General features: G+C 39.5%; 1 protein-coding gene across 7 annotated transcripts in view; it reads left to right on the forward strand.

Annotated features, from left to right (window-relative positions):
- Positions 1-21,687, forward strand: part of IL33 (interleukin 33) — a 198,955-nt gene that overhangs the window by 161,548 nt on the left and 15,720 nt on the right. The window contains exon 1 of one of the 7 annotated variants that reach the window (XM_037797773.1): positions 7,062-7,084. The exons of 4 other annotated variants lie outside the window; for them this stretch is intronic. The gene's annotated coding sequence lies outside the window, so the exon portion shown is untranslated. Of the gene's footprint in view, positions 1-7,061; positions 7,085-21,215; positions 21,237-21,365; positions 21,389-21,687 lie in introns of those variants that run through there. 2 more of the 7 variants (XM_037797774.1, XM_037797772.1) reach the window with 2 other exon arrangements.

Raw genomic sequence — 21,687 nt, forward strand, 5'->3', positions numbered from 1 at the left:
ACCCTGAGGCTGCTTTATCAGTTAATTTTATGTAATATTCTAAAGCCTTTGTTGTCATTTCAACAATGTTTAGATAGATCTTCTGGATAACTTGCTGCAGCTTCTACACCAGCCCATGCTGCTTCACTTTGAACTTTTATGTTACAGAGAAATCTTCTTTCCTTAAACCTCACAAACCAACCTCTACTAGCTTCAAACTTTTCTTCTGCGGCTTCCTCACCTCCCAGCCTTCATAGAATTTAAGAGAGTTAGAGCCTTGCTCTGGATTAGGCTTTGGCTTAAGGAAATGTTGTGGCCTGTTTTATCTTCTAACCAGACCACTAAAACTTTCTCCATATTAGTAATAAGACTGTTTTGCTTTCTTATCGTTCATATGTTCACGGGAGTAGCACTTTAAATTTCCTTCAAGAATTTTTCCTTTGCATTCACAACTTGGCTGTTTGGTACAAGAGGCTTAGCTTTTGGTTGATCTCAGCTTTCAACATGCCTTCCTCATTAAGCTTAATTATTTCTAGCTTTTGATTTAAAGTGAGAGATATGTGACTCTTCCTTTCACTTTAACATTTACAGGTCATAGTAGGGTTATCAGTTGGCCTAATTTCAATATTTTGGTGTCTTAGGGAATAGGGAGGCCTCAGGAAAGGTAGAGAGGTGGGGTAATGGTCAGTCGATGGAGCAGTCAGAACACACACTGCATTTATTGTTTAAATTCACCATCTTATATGGGCACAGTTTGTGGCACCCCTCAAAATTACAATAGTAACATCAAAGATCACAGGTCACAGATCAACATAACAGATAAAATAATAATGAAAAAGCTTGAAACATTGGGGGAATTACCAAAATGTGACAGAGATATGAAGTGAACACAGGCTGCTGGAAAAAGATAGACTTGCTCCATGCAGGGTTGCCACAAACTTTCAATTTATAAAAAATGCAATATCTGCAAAGCACAAAAAAAATGAGGTATGCCTATATTAGGCTTTCTAATATCATCTATTAGATTTGCCAGTTATTTTTGAAGTATACATAAATGAATTCATACATTGTATACTCTTTTGTATCTGGCGTCTTTCACTCAACATGAGGTTTGTGAGATGTATCCATGTCGTTACACATAGTTGTAGCTTGTTTATTCTCATTATTGATTAGAATTCCTCTAAATGAATAAACTGCAATTCATTTATCCATTATAATGTAGATGGACATTTGTTTTGCTTTCAACTTTGACTGCTATGAGCACTCCCTTACATGTCTTTTGGTGAACATATGTGTATCTTTCTAATAAGTATATGCCTTCAAGTAGAATTGCTGGGTCAAAGGTATGCATAGATTTAGGTTTATGGAAACTGCCAAATTATCCCCCAAGGTGGTTGTCACAATTAGCACTCTCCTCAGCTCCATATAAAAATTCCAGATATCCTCCAACCCTGCCAATACATGGTATTTTCTGTATTTCTCATTTTAGCCCTTCTGATAGGTGGGCTTTGTGAATCTCCTTTAACTTTAAAGCATGCATTTTGTTGTTGTTTTTGTTTTTGTTTTAAAGTTTTTTATTAGAGAAGTTGTTGTGGAATATGCTGTTGGATTCAAATTGCAAGTATTTTGTTGAGGACTTTTGCAGCTATGTTCATAAGAGAATTTGGTCTGTAATTTTCGTTTCTTGTAGTATTTTTATCTGGCTTTTGTATTAGGGTGATATGGGCTTCATGAAATGAATTAGGTAGTATTCGCCCCTGTTCAGTGTTCTAGAAGAGCTTGAGCAGGATTCATATTAATTCTTCTTAGAAAGATTGGTAGAATTCCCCCTATGAAGCCCTCTGGTCCTGGGCTTTTCTTTATTCAGAGATTTTTGATAACTGATTCAGTCTCTTTACTTGTAACTGGTCTGTTGAGGTCTTCTATTTTTTCTTGAGTCAGTGTAACTTGTTCATGTGTTTGTAGGAATTTGTCCTTTTCATCTAAGTTGTCTAATTAGTTGGCATACAGTTGTTTATAGTATCCTCTTATGATCCTTTTATTTCTGTGGGGTCAGTAGTAATATCCCCCTCTCATTAGTGATGTTATTTATTTGCTTCTTCTCTCTTTTTTTCTTTGTCAGTCTACCTAAAGGTTTCTCAATTTTAGTGATATTTGCAAAGAACCAACATTTGGTTTTGTTAATTCTCTCTATAGTTTTTTTTTTATTCTCAATTTCATTTATTTCTGCTCTAATAGTAACAGGATACAGAGGAAAGAGCAGCCACAACTACCACTCCTCAAGCTAGGAGACCTGACTTCTTGTCCTGGCACCGCATGTTTCCCCTTACTAGCTGTGTGACTTTAGGTGAGACCCTTCCCCAGCTAAGTGCCATTTTTCTCATCTATAAAATGAGAAGTTTTAGGCCAATTCTGTAGTTTTCAATGGGGATCAGTGGACTGAAGAAGTAATTCAGTGGTTCTGCAAATATCTGATAAAATTTCAAATTCTGGAGTTACTCTAAGCAGGAATATCCATCCATAAACTCAAGCAAAACTCGTTCTGCTCATCCAGATAGTTTCATTTGTCAATGAATGACATTAAGATTTTCTGTTTTTTTAATGTTCTGTGGTTTTACAATCTAGAGATATTAATCTATATACGGAGTTCTTTTTTTTTTAATTCTACATGGGATTCACTGATTCTTAGAGCTGAGAATTAGAGTCTTTCAACAATTCTGGAAAGTTCTCAGCCTTTATATCTTCAAATATTGTTTTTTCTCCATTCTCTCTTCTCTTTCTAAAACTCCACAATAGGTTGTATCATTCTGACCTCCATGTCTCTTACTCTCTTTTTCATATTTTCCATCTCTATGTGTCTCTTTATTGTATTCCAAAGAATATCTTCAGATATATTTCTACTTCATTGGCTCTCTTCATCTGTGTCTAACCTACCATTTAACCCATGCATTGAGTTTTAAATTCAATTGTATATTTTTCATTTTTAGATATTCTATTTGGTTCTTTTTCAAATCTACTCTTTCCATATTCATATCTTCAATCTTTTTGAAAATATATTTAGACATTTTTAAATAATTTATTTTATACATCTGTTCTGCCCATTTTAATACATGAAGCATTTACAGGTTGGTTTCTGCTGTCTCTTGCTTCTGTAGGCTATCACCATGGCACCTACTATTCTTTTGTGTTTATAAATTTTGATTCTGAACTACTCATTTGCTTTGGAACTTTTCCTGTGGGAATACTTTGTGACTTGGGTAGAAGTTGAGTTCCTCAAGTTAAGATTTGTATTTGCCTTTCTCATTTACCTCAGGACACTACTAACCTTAAACGTCGTTATAGTTAATTCTCTATTTTGGGTTTTCGGAAGCACACAGGTAATATGATTTCAGACTGCAAACTCATGTGGGAGGCTGACTTTTCTTGAGGAAATGAATTCTCAGAGTAATGCTTTTACTTCCATCTAGTGCCAGAGTCGAGACAAACAATCTTCCTAGTTGTCTCCTTCTGTACGTGGGGTTTGTTTCTCAATCACCCCTGCACTTTGAACTCTTCTGGTAGTTCAGGCTTAGGCAGCACTGTCCTGTTAGAATCCCCATTTTAGGCATATCCTGGGCTTTATCTCCTGTCCCTGAACATGATGTAGTTGTCCACCATGTCTCAAGGATTTAACAGATAACTTCAGGAAAAAGCCAAGTTTGCTTGCCTCCCAGTGTTTTGGACACTATATGTTCTGAACTTTCATACCAGCTCAGCAATGTGTTTGAAAAGATTTTTAAAAATATTTCTTTCAGCTTTTTGGTTGTATTTGTTAGGAAGGTTGTTCATGTAACTAATCCTCTTACTGCTGGAAACAGAAGTAAAGTGCTGTTTTTCTCTTTTTTTCATAAATTTAGATTCTATGAAATATTCCTTTTCAGAAAAGGATTCCACTCCTTAAAAAGTTTTAAAACTTGCTTCTCCCACCATAAAATGATTACGCTTTGTGGTGCCATAACACCACTAGTGGTGTATAAACTGGGCCTCAGTTTATATAGGGTCAAATAATCCAAGTGGCATGAACCTAAAGCCATATTTTCAAACTTTTTATTTTTTTCTTAGCAGCAAAATTTTTTCTATCCAGAAAACTTTTAGCAGAAGCCCAGTATGGAAACTGAGTTTCTGTTCTGGATGCAAGAGCTTGGATTCCTCCATCCCTATCCTGAAACACCTCATGAATTCTGTAAATGTTTGCCTGGATTTTAGCTGTGGGAGCTTCCTTGTCTGTAAAAGAGGGGAATTAATAGTATCACAAGTTTACTGTGATGATTGAATTTGTTAAAATATATAAAAAAAAACTTTGTATAGTACCTACCACATAGGAAACACTGTGTAAGGACTAATTACTTAAAAAAAAGAGAGAATTTTAACTCTACATACTCCTAAATTGCTTAAATTTTTTAAAAATTCATAACTTATATGTTACTTTCCAATTTTACTTAAAAGAATTTTAAAAGTATAAGGAAAAACTTATCTCAACCTTAAGCTTGAGTTAAAGTAAAACTGAAGACCTATTTCTTCCATGTTGTTTCTTTCCCATATATTGCTTTCTTCTAGCACTGAGAGATTTCTGAATCCATTAAAAAAAAAAAAAAAGACACTGCAGACTGTATTACTGCAGTCGTAGTTGATTCGTCTGGGGGGGGGTGGTGGCCGGTTGCTAAATCCTAGGCTCTAAGGACTGCTCGGAGGGTACCGGCGGCGGGGGCTCTTTCCCGGAGGCGAGGGCGAGGCGGGGGACTTGGCCAGGTCCCCGGCGGTGGCATGCAAAGTATGGAGGGCGGCGAAAAAGGAACAGGCGGGACACGTTTCTTTTAGGGTGAAGAAGCCAAGAGAGTTTATTAGGGGAGAGTACAAGCTTATATCGGGCGGTTTAGAGGGCGGGGTAGCTGTAGAGGTTAAAGGTTTGGATTGGTTCTGAGAGGGCGCGGAGGTTGTTTGAAAAGGGGCGGGAGTTGCTCCGGTAACGGGGAGTGGGCGGGCAAGGTAAAGGGGGCGGTTTTTTCCGGCAAGCTTCCCCTGACGGTTGTACTTTGGGATGAGGAAATGGGGCCTGCATTCGGCTCCACTTTCTCAGGCCCGGGGGGCCGTGGAGGGCGCTACCACCCGTGCCCCACTACCTTTCCTAGGGGCTGATCAGTTCCCCTGGCCCAGGCCCGCCAAGTTGGAACTCGATAACAGTGTCCCGCATATTACCCTTACTTTTCATTTGTAATTTTGTCCAAAATGAAATGTAGCCAAGTCCATTGCTTACCTGGATTTCTGTTGTTACTTAATTCCCCCCTTGCTGCCTCATCCTATCTGCTGTGAGGCTAGTAACAAGGAGGAGGGCACAGGCCAAAGCACAGCTTGTGCATTTCCCAAGTATGTCTTCTTTTGGGTGAGCAAGGGGCTGGTACAACCACTGCTAAAAAGCAGGCCCAGGGAGAGGGGAAAGGAGGGGCTGAAAGAGAAGCCTGTACAGGAACACATATCCCTGCCTATCACAGGGATAGGAAGACCCTGACTTTTATGCAACCTCCTCATCTTTGAAACTGAGACCAGAAGCCTGAATAGACCTGAGGGGAGAGAGCAAATCCTGGGTTGAAGCTTGGAAATGTGAGGTCAATCTACCTCTACTTCTTTAAAAATCATTTAAGACTTGGTCCACCACACAGCTGGAGCCTTCAAAGTGTATAAGACATAGGGAGGGATAAGGGAGGGAAATAAAACAAGAACTTGGAACTGCATAATTCAGAATTTTCAATTACACTAAAACCACAGGACCATATGCCAACCAGAATGAGAAAGACAGCTTCTGTAAATGATTTAGAAAGAGCATTGTCCCTAAAACAAGAAGACCTGGGTTCTACTAGGTTGAACCATATAAAACTGTCATTTTTATAGGCCAAGTGGTAAAATATCACTAATTTCATAGAGCTCCACCCACAGTTCCAGCTCCATCTCTCTGTAGATCCTTGAGTTTTGGGCAAGAGTCCCCACATTTGTCCAAAGAGTGATGCCTACCCTGCCTAATTTGTAGGGTTTCTGCAAGGACTGATCCAAATCACAGAATACTTACTGAGCACCTGCTGTGGACAATTTTTTGGAAGGTAAAGATGACTAAGGTACAATCCTTGCTGCCAAGGAGCTAGCAGCCTAGTGGAGGAGATAGGAAAACAGAGTTGAATATGATAAGAAGTAGGAGAGGAAGCAAATTCTGCTTGATTGTGGGTTGTTAGAGAGGCAGGGGAATTTAAATTGGGTCCCAAGGGATTAATGGAAGCTTCCTAGACAAAATGGAAGAGGCATCTCTAGCAAGAAGAGTAGCCTGAGCAAAGGCATAGAGGTGTAAAGGTATATGAAGGGTTTAGCAACAGTAAGCAGTCATTTGGGTCTAGAATGTAGACAATGTAGAGAGAGGGGCTGCACATGGCTAGAAAGGCTGACAGGGCAGGTGGTATCAATGTATAAAATTGATTGGAAAAGACCGTATATGGTAAAACAGTGGAAAAACATAGAACGGTTTTACAAATGCTAAGTGTAATTTACCTGAGAAATTCCATAAAAGATTCTGTCCCTTCCCTCTTCTCACAAGGGGTTTGTGTGGCTTAAGTCATAAATTTGCCAAATTTCTTTATAAAGTGTCTCTTTTCCATAAGGGAAGTGTTCTCCACTGATCCAAGTAAGTGGAGTGGGGGCACCTTCAGAGTGTGGAAGATTGGGGAATAGGAGGTGATTCTGTTTGGATGAGGAGGACCCTATTCCAAGACTTCAATGTCCTCTTCTCCCACATCATTTATTGTGATCTCTCCAAGAAAAAAAATGAAACTACTACACCCAGAGAAACAGAGGATGGATGTAAGCACTCTCTCTTCTTCTACCTTCTCTCTTCTGCTCCTCTGAAAAACCTCCCAGGATGAGGTCATATTGTGATGGCAAGCTTAGTCATAGTCCTCATTTTCTTTTCCTGTTACCAGCCTGACTGGTCCCAGAGACTCAGGTTTTGGATACAATCATCTTTTGGAAGAGAAAGAGAAGATTCAATCACATCTTCTTCCAGGATTTTTCCAGTGCCCAGCTATGGGTTTGTATGATCCCACCAAAACCTCATAGATCCTCTTCCCACACAATGATATGCAGACTTGACAAAGCAGTAGATGGAATTTAAGGTCTAGGAATTCAATTCCACCCTATTTTGCTAATATTCTCCATGGAGTAAACAACATTGACTTTGAAACCAGATGGACTTAATTTCAGATTCTGGCTCTGCCACTTACTAGCTAGGTAAACTTTTGCAAGACACTTAACCCATCTGTCCTCTATTTCCTTATTTCTAAAATGGAGAAAATCACACCCAAACTCCAGGATCATGGTGACAGTTAGTGATAATGTATGTAAAGCATCTGGCCCACTGAAGATGCTCAAAACATTGTAGCTGCTGCCATCATTATAATCACTACCACCACCATTATATTAAGAGTCTAAACTAATGCAGACTCTCTACTGGTCTATCACTTCCTTCTTAGTGCCCTCCATCTGTTCCTATATGGCAGTCAAAGTGGCCTTTTATAAACAAAAACCAAGTCACATCCCACATTATTTATAACCCTTCTTTGGCTTCCCATTGCAGTTTGAATAAAATCCAAGCTCCTTCCCATGACCTCCAGGGCCCAGCTCAGCATGGCCTCTACCCTATTCCATCTTCAACCCCATCACATTACACTCTCCTCACTGCCCACTCTGCTCCAGCCACACAGGCCTTCTCATTTCCCTGAACAGCGCAAGTTCTGTTTATCCCAGGGCCTTTGCCCAGAAGGAGCTCTCTTCCCCCTTGCTTCGCAACCCTAGGTTGCATCTTAAGTGTCACCTTTTCTGACCACACTACCTTGTCACTCCACTCCTCCATCTTCTTCATCAGCCTCATTCCTACTTATAACTGTCCATAAATGATACATGCATGATTATTTGCTTACTGTCTTATCTCCCCTAATAGAGGAAACTCCAGGAGGGCAGGGAAACAGTTGGTTTTGTTCACTACTGTAGCCCTAGTACCTGACCCAGCACCAAAATGTTTAATTTATTATTGTTATTATTAGTAGGCACCACTTTGTGTGCTGTAGTGCAAACAAATACAAATCCAGCATCACCTTTTACCTCAGGATCTCAGGGAGGTTAGAATTTCCTTACAATGATTGCTATCCATGTTTCTTTTCAAAGCATTTAACACTTCCTAGGGCATCAAAGCTAAAACTTTCTCTTTTCTGTATCATACAAATTTTACATAAAGAGTATGTATTTTAACAGACATTTCTTGTAAACTCTGTATTTTAACAAGACTTCTCAAAGGAAACTAATCTGATTAAATGAATTTGTTTTAAAAGTAATATTCACAATAAGGAAAGAAGAACCAACAGTCAACTTAACATTCTTAAGGGTACCAATATTTCAAAAGAGGACAATTGCTATTCAAAGAGCATCACCTGACATATGAGAAAAAGTTATCAATTAAATAAATTATTCTCCAGTTGATCTGATATAGAAAACATAACAAAGTAAAATGAAAATATTCAGGCAGTGTCCCTTGGGTTAATTCTGGTGGGATGCATAGTCCCTGGCATATAATAGGCCCTCAAATATTTTTAATGTGAGTTTCTGGAAACCTTCTTCAGCCTAAGAAGCAACCACATAAATTTGAAACTTTGAAAATGACTCTACCTTATATACTTAATAAAGTGTTGTTGCTCAGAGGTAAATGGCCAACTCATGAATTTCCTACTTAAGACACAGATTAAAGTCTTTTTTGTTGTTGTTGTTAATTTAAATGTATGTCATTTCCTCTGGAACATTTCCCTCCCACACACAGGTACACTCCTTACTTTTTCCTTTCTTCTTTTCCTTAAAAAGCTCCTTCTATTGCCTTCTATTATCTAAACTGATGGTGGCATAACTTTTCTCAAAACTTATTTTTGTGTATCTATTTCCCAGGGCCAGGAGAGATGGTGATGCATTTCTCATTTCCACTGCCCTTTCTAATCCTAATCCTAGGCCCAGCTACTCATTCTAATTTCTTTCTGTTCTGTTACCAGGGGCTCTGACACCCTTTTTTGTTCACTGCTGCCTCTATTGTCAACTTTGGTGACTGCAGTATCTATTTTTATGACTCTTTAACACTTTTCCACATTCACCCACAAAACCTTATCCTGAACACCATTATCACCAGAACTTCTCCTCCAAGATAGGGAACATTGGAATTCCCCTGTTTACCCAACAACCTCCCATCTTTCTACTTTTCCCACTTCCGTTCTTTTTTCAAGCATGTTCTTTTCCTCCTTCTGACTTTTAGTGTCTTGCAGTACTGCTTTTCTCTTTAGTTTCTTGATCCATCATCCTCTCCAAATTTCATTTGTTTCCCTTTCCTGCATTCACCTCAAAGTAAATCAGTTCAATGTTTTCATTAGTTTCTTCTAATTTCTGGCTACTCATATCTTCCCAACCCTCAGTCAAGAAAGAACTGACAGTCTCATTTCTCTATTATTACTCCCAAGTTGCTAAACATTGCTGGAGAAAGTTATTACATAGACATGCTGACCAGGTCAAATTCCTGTAGCTTCCTTGATTATGACTATTTAGGCCTTATGAAGAAAGTATTGTGATCAAACTAACTAATCCTATCCCTAGCAATGCTCTCAAGATTATTCAATGATCAGTCACCCTGTTTGTTCTTTGTTACATGCTCCAAGGAGCTGTTTCAGACTTTTCCCACTGTTCTGGTTTGCTAAAGCTACCATTATGCAAAATACTAGAAATGGATTGGCTTTTATAAAGGGGATTTATTAGGTTACAAATTTACAGTTCTAAGGCCATAGAAGTGTCTAAACTAAGGCATCAACAAGATACCTTCACTGAAGAAAGGCTGATGGCATCCAGAACACCTCTGTCAGCTGGGAAGGCACATGGCTGGTGTCTGCTGGTCCTTTGCTTCCCGGTTCTGGTTTCAAAATGGCTTTCTCCAAAATGTCTCTGAGCTTCTGTCTCTCATAGCCTCTCTCTCTCAGCTCCTGTGCATCTGTGCTTGTTCTTCCAGGGCATTTCTCTCTAAACATTTGGGGGATCCTGTCTTAGGTTGTACAGGGCAAACTCTGGGCTTCATCTCTTAGCTTAGCATCTCTAAATGTCTTTCTGTCTGCATCTCCCAGTGTCTGGGTCTGTTCTGGCCACTGAGCTCTCTTAAGGGCTCCAGTAAACCAATCAAGACCCACCTTGAATGGCCAGGGTCACACCTGCATGGAAATAATCTAATAGAAAGTTCTTACCACAGGTAAGTGGGTCACATCTCCATGAAAACAACCTAATCAAAAGATCTCACCCATAATAAATTTGCACCCACAAGACTGGATTAAAAGAATGTGGATTCTGTGAGGTACATAAAAGATTCAAACCAGCACACCCACCTACCCTCAAATTTCAAATCCACCCTTATTTTTCTTAATCTCTGTAGCTCTTCTCACAGATTACTTACATTTTACAAGACCCTCAAGTTCATGTCTCTAGACATTAAAATTTCACATCTTCTCCCATTCTCTCACTTTTCCTGCTCGCCTACAGGAAAAAAATATACCTCTGCCTTTTCAAAGCTACCCTTCTACTGGTGTTCCTCCCTACCCCCACCCCCACCCCCACCGCTCTGTCTACACTGGGACTTTGCTGTAACAGTTTTTTCTTTTACATTCTGCATTGAAACTGCCCACAAGTTCCACATCCCAATAAAAAGCAACAATAACAATAACAACAACAATTAAACATGTATTGAGTTCCTTCTATGTGCCAGTTACTGTGCTAAGTGCTTAAAATATTCCTCATTTAATTAACACAAAAACCAATGATTTAATATTATTATGAGGAAACTGAGGCTTTAGAGATATTGAGAAACTTATCCAGATCACCTAACTAATAAGTGGCATCTTCCCTTCCCCATGCAATTCTGTCAAGATAACATTCTCTCTTTCTTTGTTTCCTTTCAGTACTATACTTTTTGAAAAAAATCTCACTTCCTCCTTCTCCAGTCTGTGCAGTCCACTGTAGATCCTCTGAGATTCCCACCATGTTTAAAGGACTCTCTCCAATGTCACTAATCTCCAGCTGTAGTACTCATTGCAGACTGCTCCTGCTTTTTGAGATTGCCTTCTCTCTTAGTCTTTAAAATATGGACTCTTCTTTTATCAGCTTCCCATTCTCGTCTTCTTTGCTAATTCCTTTTCTTCTCTTACCCCTTAAATGTAACATTCACCAGAGTTCCATCTCTTCACAGCTTTCTCTTCCTGTTCTACACTCAGCCAAGACAATCTCATTCGCTCCCACACCATCAACTCTCACACCTTCACAAATGAATAGCATATTTACATAGCTTATTCTGACTTCTCTTACCCCCACCCCAGCTCAGAGGGTAATTCAATTCATGCTGAAATTTCCACCTAATTGTCCCTCAGTACCTCAAACTCAGTCTGCCCACATCAACCTCATTATTTCTCCCTACCAATTTATTACTTTCCACTGAGTTTCCTATCATCAGCCACTGGTACCACCTTCACTTTCTTTGACTTCACTCTTTCCTCAGTTCAGAGCTTGTGCCAGTTTGAATGTATTATGTCCCCCAAATGCCATTATCTTTGATGCAATCTTGTGGGGCAGACATTTTAGTGCTGATTAGATTGGAAATCTTTGAGTGTTTCCATGGAATATGCCCCATCCAACTGTAGGTGATAACTCTGATTAGATATTTCCATGGAGGCATGGCCCCATCCATTCAGGGTGGGCCTTGATCAGTGGAGCTATATAAATGAGCCAACAGGCAGAGGGAACTCAGTGCAGCTGTGAGTAACATTTTGAAGAGGAGCTACAGCCAAGAGGGACATTTTGAAGAAAGCACAGGAGCGCAGATGACAGACAGTTTGAAGACAACCATTTAAAGCAGACTTTTGCTCCAGAGAAGCTAAGAAAGGACAAACGTCCCAAGAGCAACTGAGAGTGACATTTTGAAGAGGAGCTGTGGCCTAGAGAGGAATGTTCTGGGAGAAAGCCATTTTGAAACCAGAACTTGGAGCAGACACCAGCCACATGCCTTCCAAGCTAACAGAGGTTTTCTGGATGCCATTGGCCGTCCTCCAGTGAAGGTACCCGATTGCTGATGTGTTACCTTGGACACTTTATGGCCTTAAGACTGTAACTGTGTAACCAAATAACCCCCCTTTTATAAAAGCCAATCCTTCTTTGGTGTTTTGCATTCTGGCAGCATTAGCAAACTAGAACAGAGCTGGTACACCCACTTCCAGAAAGAAATGTGGAGGCATTGAGGCAGCCCTAACCTAACCCCCAACCCCCTGCCCTGAACTGGGAGTGAGAGGACTTGGGCAATAATCCTGACCCAGCCACTCAGCTACCACATGATTTAATGGAGCTGGAGCTGGGATTGCTGGTCTTTTCCTACTGTAATACCCAAAGACTATGAAATGCCTAAAGCATTACCTTTACTTCCTCCTTATTAGTCCCAATAACTTTGCCTTAGTCCTGTCCTCACTGCTTTTGGCTTGGGCTATTTTAATTGCCCTCCCAACTGGTCTTCTTTCCTGTCTTTCCTTTCTTTCCTTCTCTCAGATGGTCCTTCACACAGGCATATGTGGGGAACTAAGCTTTTCACTGTAGGCAAAACTACAGCCAGATATTAGGAACAAGGATGCTTTGGAGACATTATCTCGCTTGGGTATGACAGATAACCATGCTTGCCAAGTCAGGGCCAGGCATCCTTCACCCTGTCCCACACACAAAGGTAAATGTGTAAAAGCTAATGATTGAGAATAGTTCTTTCCTTCCTCCTCAGGAAACTGAGGAAGTCTTTCATCAATTGGAGGAGACAACCAAGTACCGTTGCTAAAATATACAGTGGGAGAAGGATGATCCCATTCTACAGGCTGTAGCAACAGAGGATTAGGAATGTAAGCCCAATAGGTATAATTTCCAGAATGAGCATATGCTGGAGATATACTCACAGCAATAGCAATTAAAGCCAACATTGCCGCCATCAGGTTAGGACCTGTCATAGGCAGCTGAGCTTGCTGAACTTGTTTTTCAGCATCCTGACACAGCTTTTTTATCTGTCCCCAAGTTGGGTGTTGGGCTTCCCTAGTTCAGGGTGTTGGCCCTATCACTGTTGTCTTCAGTGTCAGACCTTGGAACTGCATCACCGGTGGCTTGACGTCCCACAGGAATTTTCTTTTTCTTGTTGGCTTCATGGTACGGCTTCAGTCATCGGGCTGGTATCCAAATTGGAGTTCGTCCGTCACCTGGGGAAACACAAGCATAACCTCATCCCCATGTTAGTAATTTTCCCATTGTCCATTCATTGGTTAACATATCCTTCCACCATATGGGAGGTGCTTTCTGAGAGCGGTGGTTTGGTGTTTTTTCAGTAGGGAAATGCCGTTCTGCAGCAGTGCCACCCAGTTTTCCATAAAAAATTAAAAAATTTAAAGTAAATAAGGCTTTTGATAATCTCTCATGGGGAGTTCCATCATCTTCCCCTTTTTGTTTTTGCAACATAGTTTTTAATGTACTATTGGCACATTCAACAATTGCCTGTCCTTGAGGATTATAAGGAATACCAGTAGTATGACAGACACCCCAAGCTGTAGTAAAACTAGCAAATTTTGCAGATGTATAGGCTGGGCTATTAGTTTTTAAAGCACGGGGCAAGCCCATAGAGGCAAAACAGGCAAAAAGGTGAGCTCAAACATGATGAAATGTTTTACCTGTTTGTGCAGTGGCCCAAAGAAAGCCAGAGTATGTATCAGTGCTGACATGAACAGCGGCTAAGCGGCCAAAGGAAGGAATATGAGTAACATCCATTTGCCATAAATTATTAGGGGCTAAACCATGAGGGTTGACACCAGGCTCCTGTAATGGAGGAGCAGTGAGAAGTTGACAATTTGGACAGGAAGAGACAATATCTTTAGCTTGTGCTCTAGTAAGGGGAAATCGAGACAGTAGTCCCTGTACATTAAGATGAGTAAGTGAGTGAAAGTGAGAAGTTTCTGAAATAACAGGTAGCAATAATTTATCTGCAGCAGCATTACTAGCTGCTAGAGGGCCTGGAAGATTGGTATGAGAACGAATATGAGTGATATAAAAGGGAGTGATACGAGCACGCACAACTGATTGTAGCTCAAGAAAAAGGTTAAATAAACAAGGAGGCAACTGTTGCTTAATAGTTGCTGTTTCAATTTTACTAGTTATGTGAACAACATAGGCAGAATCAGATAAAATGTTAACAGCTTCAGGAAAATCTGTTAAAACAGCTATTACTGCAGCCAGTTCAGCTTGCTGGGCAGAGAAATGAGGAAGATTTAAAACTTTGGACTTAGGGCCAGTATAGGCAGCTCGACCTTTAGATGATCCATCTGTGAACACAATGGGAGCATTAATCAAAGGTTCCCAAGAAGTGTATTTTGGCAGTATCCATTGTGTATGGCGAATAAATTAGAAATGGTCATTTTTTGGATAATGATTATCCAGCTGGCCAACATAGTTAGCTAGAGCAATTTGCAAAGCTAGATGTTGTTGCAAAATAACTGAGAGTTCTTTAGCTGTTACTAGGAGCACAATGAAGCAGAGGTCAAAACCATTAAGTTGCTTTGCTCTTTTCCTTGCTTGAGCAAACAAGGTGGCTAAATAAGGGGATATGGATTTTACTGAAGAATTAGGCAAAAATAGACATTCTACAAGTTTTTCATTTTGCAAAAGCAAACCTGTGGGGGATTTTGGAGTAGAAAAGATAAGGAGAGACAAAGATTGAGTGGGATCAACGCGGGATATCTGAGCTTGTTGAACTTTAGCTTCTACTAATTGTAATTCCTTCTCTGCAGCTGAAGTTAAAGATCTAGGGCTGTTTAATTTAGAATCACCACAAAGGAGAGAAAATAGGTTGGAGAGCTCATAGTTAGCTACGCCTACTTTGGGGCGAAGCCAATTTATATCCCCTAGTAGTTTTTGTAAATCATTTAATGTGGTAACAGCATCTCTGCGGAGTTGTACTTTTTGGGGTCGAATTGTAAGTCTGTCAATAGTGGAGCCCAAATACTGCACTGTTAAAGTGTGTTGCACCTTGTCAGCAGCAATATGCAATCCTACATCCTGTAAAGCTTTTTGAACAGCATAGAACAAAGCGTCTACTTCAGTCTCCTGAGGGGCAGAGCACAAAATATCATCCATATAATGGATAATGTAGGCTTTAGGAAATTTTGAGTAGACCGGCTGTAAGGCACAGTCCACATAGTACTGACATATTGTGGGGCTATTTAACATCCCCTGTGGTAAGACTTTCCACTGATATCATTTTGAAGGAGCTTTGTTGTTAAGTGACAAAATAGTAAATGCAAACTCTTCCTTGTCTTGGTCGGCTAAGGGGATGGAAAAGAAACAGTCTTTAATATCAGTGACCACTAAGGCCCAGTTTTCAGGAATCATGCTAGGATTTGGGAGCCCAGGTTGTAAAGGTCCCATAGGCTGAAACAGCATTAACACCTCTTAGGTCAGTTAACATTCTCCATTTCCCAGATTTTTTCTTTATTGGGAACACAGGAGAATTCCAAGGACTAAAAGACTCTTCGATATGCTGCAAGGACAATTGTTCTTGAACTAACTCATGCAAAGCCTCTGAACTGTTAACCTGCCGGTGTATTGCTTCTTGGAGCCGGGCAATGAAATCTGGATATGATTCTTTTGGCCCTTGCAAAACCTTTTGAAAGGATTGTGCAGCTTTACCTTTAGCTTCAATTTTGTTTCAAGCTTGTAAACAACGGCGAATCTGCTTGATTGCCTGATCATTATAAACAGACTGTTTTTCAACAGTGGAATAATCTCCTTGGCCCAGTAACTGATCTAAATTTATATTTACCTTATTTTGCTGATTATGTGCAGCCTGTCGTTCCGCATGCTCCACCCACCAAGTCCTAAATTGTAGATATTCTCCTGAGCTAAGGAATGTACGGGCTAACGTGGTCCAGTCTATGGGAATTAGACGAGAACCTTCAGCTAAACTTTGTAATATGCCAACTGAGAAAGGGGATTGAAACCCAAATGTTTGTACAGCAGTTCTTAACTGCAAATGGGACATGCTCATGGAAGTAAGTATAAAGTCCACCAGGATTATTAGCGTCTTGGCCAGGAGGTACTTCTTCAAGAATCATAACAGGGAAGGCAACAGGACAACATATAGCCTCTAAATCTCCTTGCCGCCTAGCCTCTGCCAGGCCCTGCTGCACGCCTGAAAGGTGAGCAGGCTTAAGTGCCTGGGTATTGCTAGGTGCAGGAGGAAGCGGTGGAGGAGGAGGAGGCCATTCATCTAAACAAGGAGCAGAAGGAGGTTGTGGGCATTGACAGGAATAAAAGACTTTAGCAGGTTTTATAGGATCTTTATCATCCTTCTCATCTTCAGAAAGAGGATCGGGACTAGGACTATCACTAGATTCCCCGTCCTCCTCCTCATCATCAGTTTTTAGAGGCTCAAGAACAGACTTAATTACAGACCATGTAGACCAAATAGTAACAGGTAAATTAACTCCTTGCATATGTTTTTGTTTCAATTCCTTACCTGCCCACTCCCAGTCATGCAATTCAAGAGAGCCAGGGGTAGGGAACCAAGAGCAGTATTTTTCAATAACCTGCAGCAATTCTAAGATCTGTGACTTCCCCACCTTGACACTGCCGGCCCGCAGCAGCTGCCGCAAGAGGGAAATATATGGCACATATTTATTGTGTCCTTCAACATTACCCATTAACCTGCTTAAAATGCTTGGGGTCGTTCTACAAGGAATGCATACAAAACACGGCCATTACCTCCACCCCAGTTCCAGCGCTGCTATACCTCAGTCGTTCAAGCGATTCTTCTGTCAGGAACCAGGTCCGGTTCTTTGAGCCCCACGTTGGGCTCCAGTTGTTGCTGACAGGGCGATGCTGAAATGAGACACAGACACAAAGTTATGATTTAAGGGAGCAGGGGACCCACAGCACCATGTGCCAAGTGGGCAACAGGCATAAAATTCCCAAAACACATTTTTGCTGATTTTCTTACTTGCTTAAAATATGTTCCAAACAGGACTGAAACAGTTATTTGTTCACCAATGTTCATAACAGCATTATTCACAATAATCAAAAGGTGGGATCAACACAAGTGTCCATCAACAGATGAACGGATAAACAAAATGTAGGACATACCTGAAATGGAATATTATTCAGCCATAAAAAGGAATCAAGTTCTGATACCTGCTACAACATGAATGAACTTTCCAGACCTAAAATTGAATGAAATAAGCCAGACACAAAAGGACAAATACTATATGATTCCACTTATGTAAAAAACCTAGAATAGGCAAATACATAGAGAGTGGATTAAAGGTTACTAGGGGCTAGATGCTGAGGGATGGGAATGGGGAGTTATTACTTGATGGGTACAGAGTTTCTGTTTGGGTGATGAAAAAGTTTGGTAATGGATGGTCATGTTGGTAGTACAAGATTGTGAACTCAATATCACTAAATTATACACACATGATAGTGGTTAAAATGGGAAATTTTGTGTTGAGTAGATGTTACCACAATAAAACTTTTAAAAAAAAGAAAAAACTTTCAAGAGCCTTGCTGACTATAGAACAAAATTCAAAATCCTTACTCTAGCATTCAGAGTCCATTGCAGTCTGCACCCCAAACAGAGTATGAAACGCCACTCTGCCTAAATTGCACTACAAATATGTTTGGTGGAAAATCTCTAACTTACTATTTATACAAAAATTGATAGTGGATCAAAGATTTGGAGATAAAATATTGAAAAATAAGTTTCAGAAAATAGCATGAATAAATTTATTTAGAATCTTGGAGGAGAGAAGGTCTTTTGAAGCAGGACACAAAATCCATACATCCTAAAAGGAAATATTGATTAAATTTTACCATTTAATATTTGAAAACTTCTTTATGGCAAAAAATGACATTAACAAAATCTAAAGATAAATGACACTAGGGATTTTTTAAATGTTTATTCTGTTCCCATATGTACAATCTAACATTTCCCCCTTTTAATTATATTCAAATATATATTTCAGTGCTGTTAAAAACATTCACAATGTTATGCTACCATTACCACCATCCATAACCCAAACATTTCCATCATTCCAAATAGGAACCTGTGGGGAACTGAGTCTTCCATGTTGCCTGAGGCATATCTGAGGTGGTGGCTTAGAATGCTGAGCCGCAGGCCTCCATAGAATGCCATGCAGGCCTGCCCTGTAAAGATGTGTGTCTTGTGACTATGATGACGGTGTTTACCATTGTCTTAAACCTAGATTGTATACACCTGATGTAAATTATCCCTTCTGATCTACACCTGAGGACCTTTAGCATATACACCTGATCTTCTGAAATAAACAGCTGGAGCAAGGCTGCATTGTCGTCCACTTAGCACTAGATGCGGTGGGCCCCCTGCTCCCTTAGCTCTTAACTTTGTGTCCGTGTTTCATTCCTGCGCCGCCCTGTCAGCAATAGGAACCCCATACATTTTGACTCTTAACTTCCCATTCCCTATCCACACCCCATCCCCTGATAAACTGCATTCTGGATTTTGACTCTATGAGTTTGCTTTTTCAAATTATTTCAAATCAGTGAGATCATGCACAATTTGTCCTTTTGTGTTTGGCTTATTTCACAAAACATGATGTCTTCAAGGTTCATCCATGTTGTTACATGTATCAGGACTTCATTCCTTTTTACAGCTGAATAATACTCCATTGTATGTATATACCACATTTTATTTACCTATTCATCCATTGATGGACACTTGCTTCCATCTTTTGGCAATTGTGAATAATATCCGCTATGAACAGTGGTTTGAAAATATCTGTTCGAGTCCCTGCTTTCAATTCTTTTGGGTATATATCTAGAAGTGGGATTGCCAAGTCATATTGTAGTTCTGAGAACTGCCAAACCATCTTCCACAGTGGTTGCACTATCCCACATTGCCACCAACAATGAATGTGTGTTCCTATTTCTCTACATCCTCTCCAACACTTATTTTCCGTTTTTTAAATAGTAGCTATTCTAATGTGAAACAGTGTCTCTTTGTGGTTTTGATTTGTATTTCCTTAATGGCTAATGATGTTGAGTATCTTTTCATGTGCTTTCTGGTCATTTGTACATCTTTGGAGAGATGTCTTTTCAAGATCTGGAACTACACTACACAAACAGTAAACCCTAAGTTATACTATGGACTATAGTTAACAGTACAACTATAAAAATGTGCTGTCATCAATTGTAATAAATGTTCCACACCGATGTAAGGTGTTAACAGGGTGGTGTATGGGAATCCCACATTTTATGCATGATTGTTCTGTAAAGCCACAACTTCTCTAATAAAGAAAAAAAAAAGCATAACAAACTTATGAATGTACCTATGATGAGGAATACATGCCCAACAAAGTACACATCAGAGGATGAGACCCTTAAGACAGGTGCAGTGTCGCACAAGAACTGATATATCACATTGGAACCAAAGAAAGGGAACTTAAGTATATTCCCTGAGTGACACAGAGCAGTCCACCAAGCCAAGAGTCCAGTGTTGTCCACAGGCACAAGCCTGGGGTGACAATAACCTGGTAGTGCAAGGCGTAGCAATGTAGCAATCATAGGATATCACAATGATGAGGAAAAACTCTATAGCTGCAAAGAAGACAAAGAAGAAGTTCTGGGCAGCACATTCCAGGAGGGAGATGAATTTACTGCCTGTCGGAATTCCTGATGGTTTTTAGAATAGTAACTGAGAGGTAACACATATCTAAGAGGGATAGATTGCTAAGAAACAAGTACGTGGGAAAGTAGAGGTGTGTGTCACTGACAATGACTGTGATGTAGTACGATTACTCATAAATGCCCCCAGGTAAATCAGTAATAGCAGCAAAACAAATACAACGTGAATATCCTGACTCTTGAGTTTATCCATGAGGATAAACTCGGAAAAAAAAAAAAAATGACCCTGGAGAAAAAGTTGCAACGTATATCACAGACCAGGGTTTAATTTCTTAATTTAAAAGAGTTCATAAGAACCAATAATTTACAGAACTTTGGCAATGAATATGTGTTTTAAGTGCTCAATCTCACCAAATAACTAAAGAAATAAAATTTAAAAACATAAGATCTTTCCATTATTTAGAAAGGCAAAAATTTTAAAGGATAATGACACCCACTGCTGCTAAGGGGGTAGAGAAAAGGGCAGTTACATGGGTTGTTGATGGAATTATAAATGTATACAAACTTCCAGGAGTCAATTGGGCAATATCTGTCAAAATATTAGATGCATGAACTCTTTGATCCAGCAATCAGACCACTAGGATTGTATCCTACCAATAAACTTATAAAGGTTTTCCAAGAATCACAGTATACACACACACATGTGCACACACACACACACACAGAGAGAGAGAGAGAGAGAGAGAGAGAGGGACAGAGGGAGCTGTCAATTACAACATTGGTTCTATTAGGGAAAAAAGAAAAAGAAAAAACTGGAATCAGCCAAAGTGTTGATCAATAAAAGTCTGGTTATGGTATATTCATATGATTGAATGCTATTTAGAAGGCTACTTGTAAAGAACGTTTTTTCTGACATGGAAATGTTCACGATACAGTGTTAATCAGAAAATGTAAAGGCAGCTTACAAACTATTATTTGCAGTATGATTCAATATTTTGGTAAAATAAGAGATGTGTGTATGTGTAATATTTCTGCATAGGAAAAGGAATGTCAGGATCTACAGCACATGTACTTTCCTGTCATTTACAAATTTCCTGAGGGCATGTGTTTCATTAAAAAGTTTTAAACACTTTGCAGAAAAGAAAAATGCATTTAAACAACCTGTATCCTGGTGTAGTCCCTATTGAGCAATAAATACGCATAAAGTCCGTATCACAGAGGTTTTATAGAAAGTAATGATTGACTAAGTATAACTCATTCACAGTGCTACAGCTCAAACAGCACAAAGCTACAGTATTGCCTCATTATCAAATGCTGACACTTAGTATTGCTTAATCCATGTGTGTGGATATAAAAGGAAAATTGAAAAGTAACTTCCAGTTGGCATTAACTGCTACCAAATATTAACTAGAGGAAAACACATCATCAGAGAAAAGCCCTTCAGGTTTACAATTTAGGTGAGTATTACAACTAGTATACAAGAATATTTGCCATGTATCATTGGAAGAAGCAACAAATAAGAGCCAGCAATGTTTATATTGCCATATATTCTGAAATACTTCTGATTTAAAAATGGGAGAGTGAAGAGTAATTTTAAGTTTGCAAAAAGGTGAGAAGAGTGATTATGTTTATTATGGTAAAAAATGTATAGGTTGTTTGAAGAAAATGCTTTGTTTTTGGGAATAGGATTTGAAAATATTTCCTGATTATGCTTTTGACATCATGTGATTCTAAAAAAAGCTACTGTGCCATTCTCTGTGTCACTAACTCCATGGTAAATGGTGAAATTTTCGGCATCTTATTTAGTTTGTTCAACTATGCAAGCTAATGTTGGTTTAGAGCAGAGTTCCTCCAAGTATCTTCTCTCAGATTAATCCATGGAGGAGTTCTAGAGGAAACAAGGATACA

This window comes from Choloepus didactylus, chromosome 10 (genome assembly GCF_015220235.1).
Source record: "Choloepus didactylus isolate mChoDid1 chromosome 10, mChoDid1.pri, whole genome shotgun sequence".
NCBI lineage: Eukaryota > Metazoa > Chordata > Mammalia > Pilosa > Megalonychidae > Choloepus > Choloepus didactylus.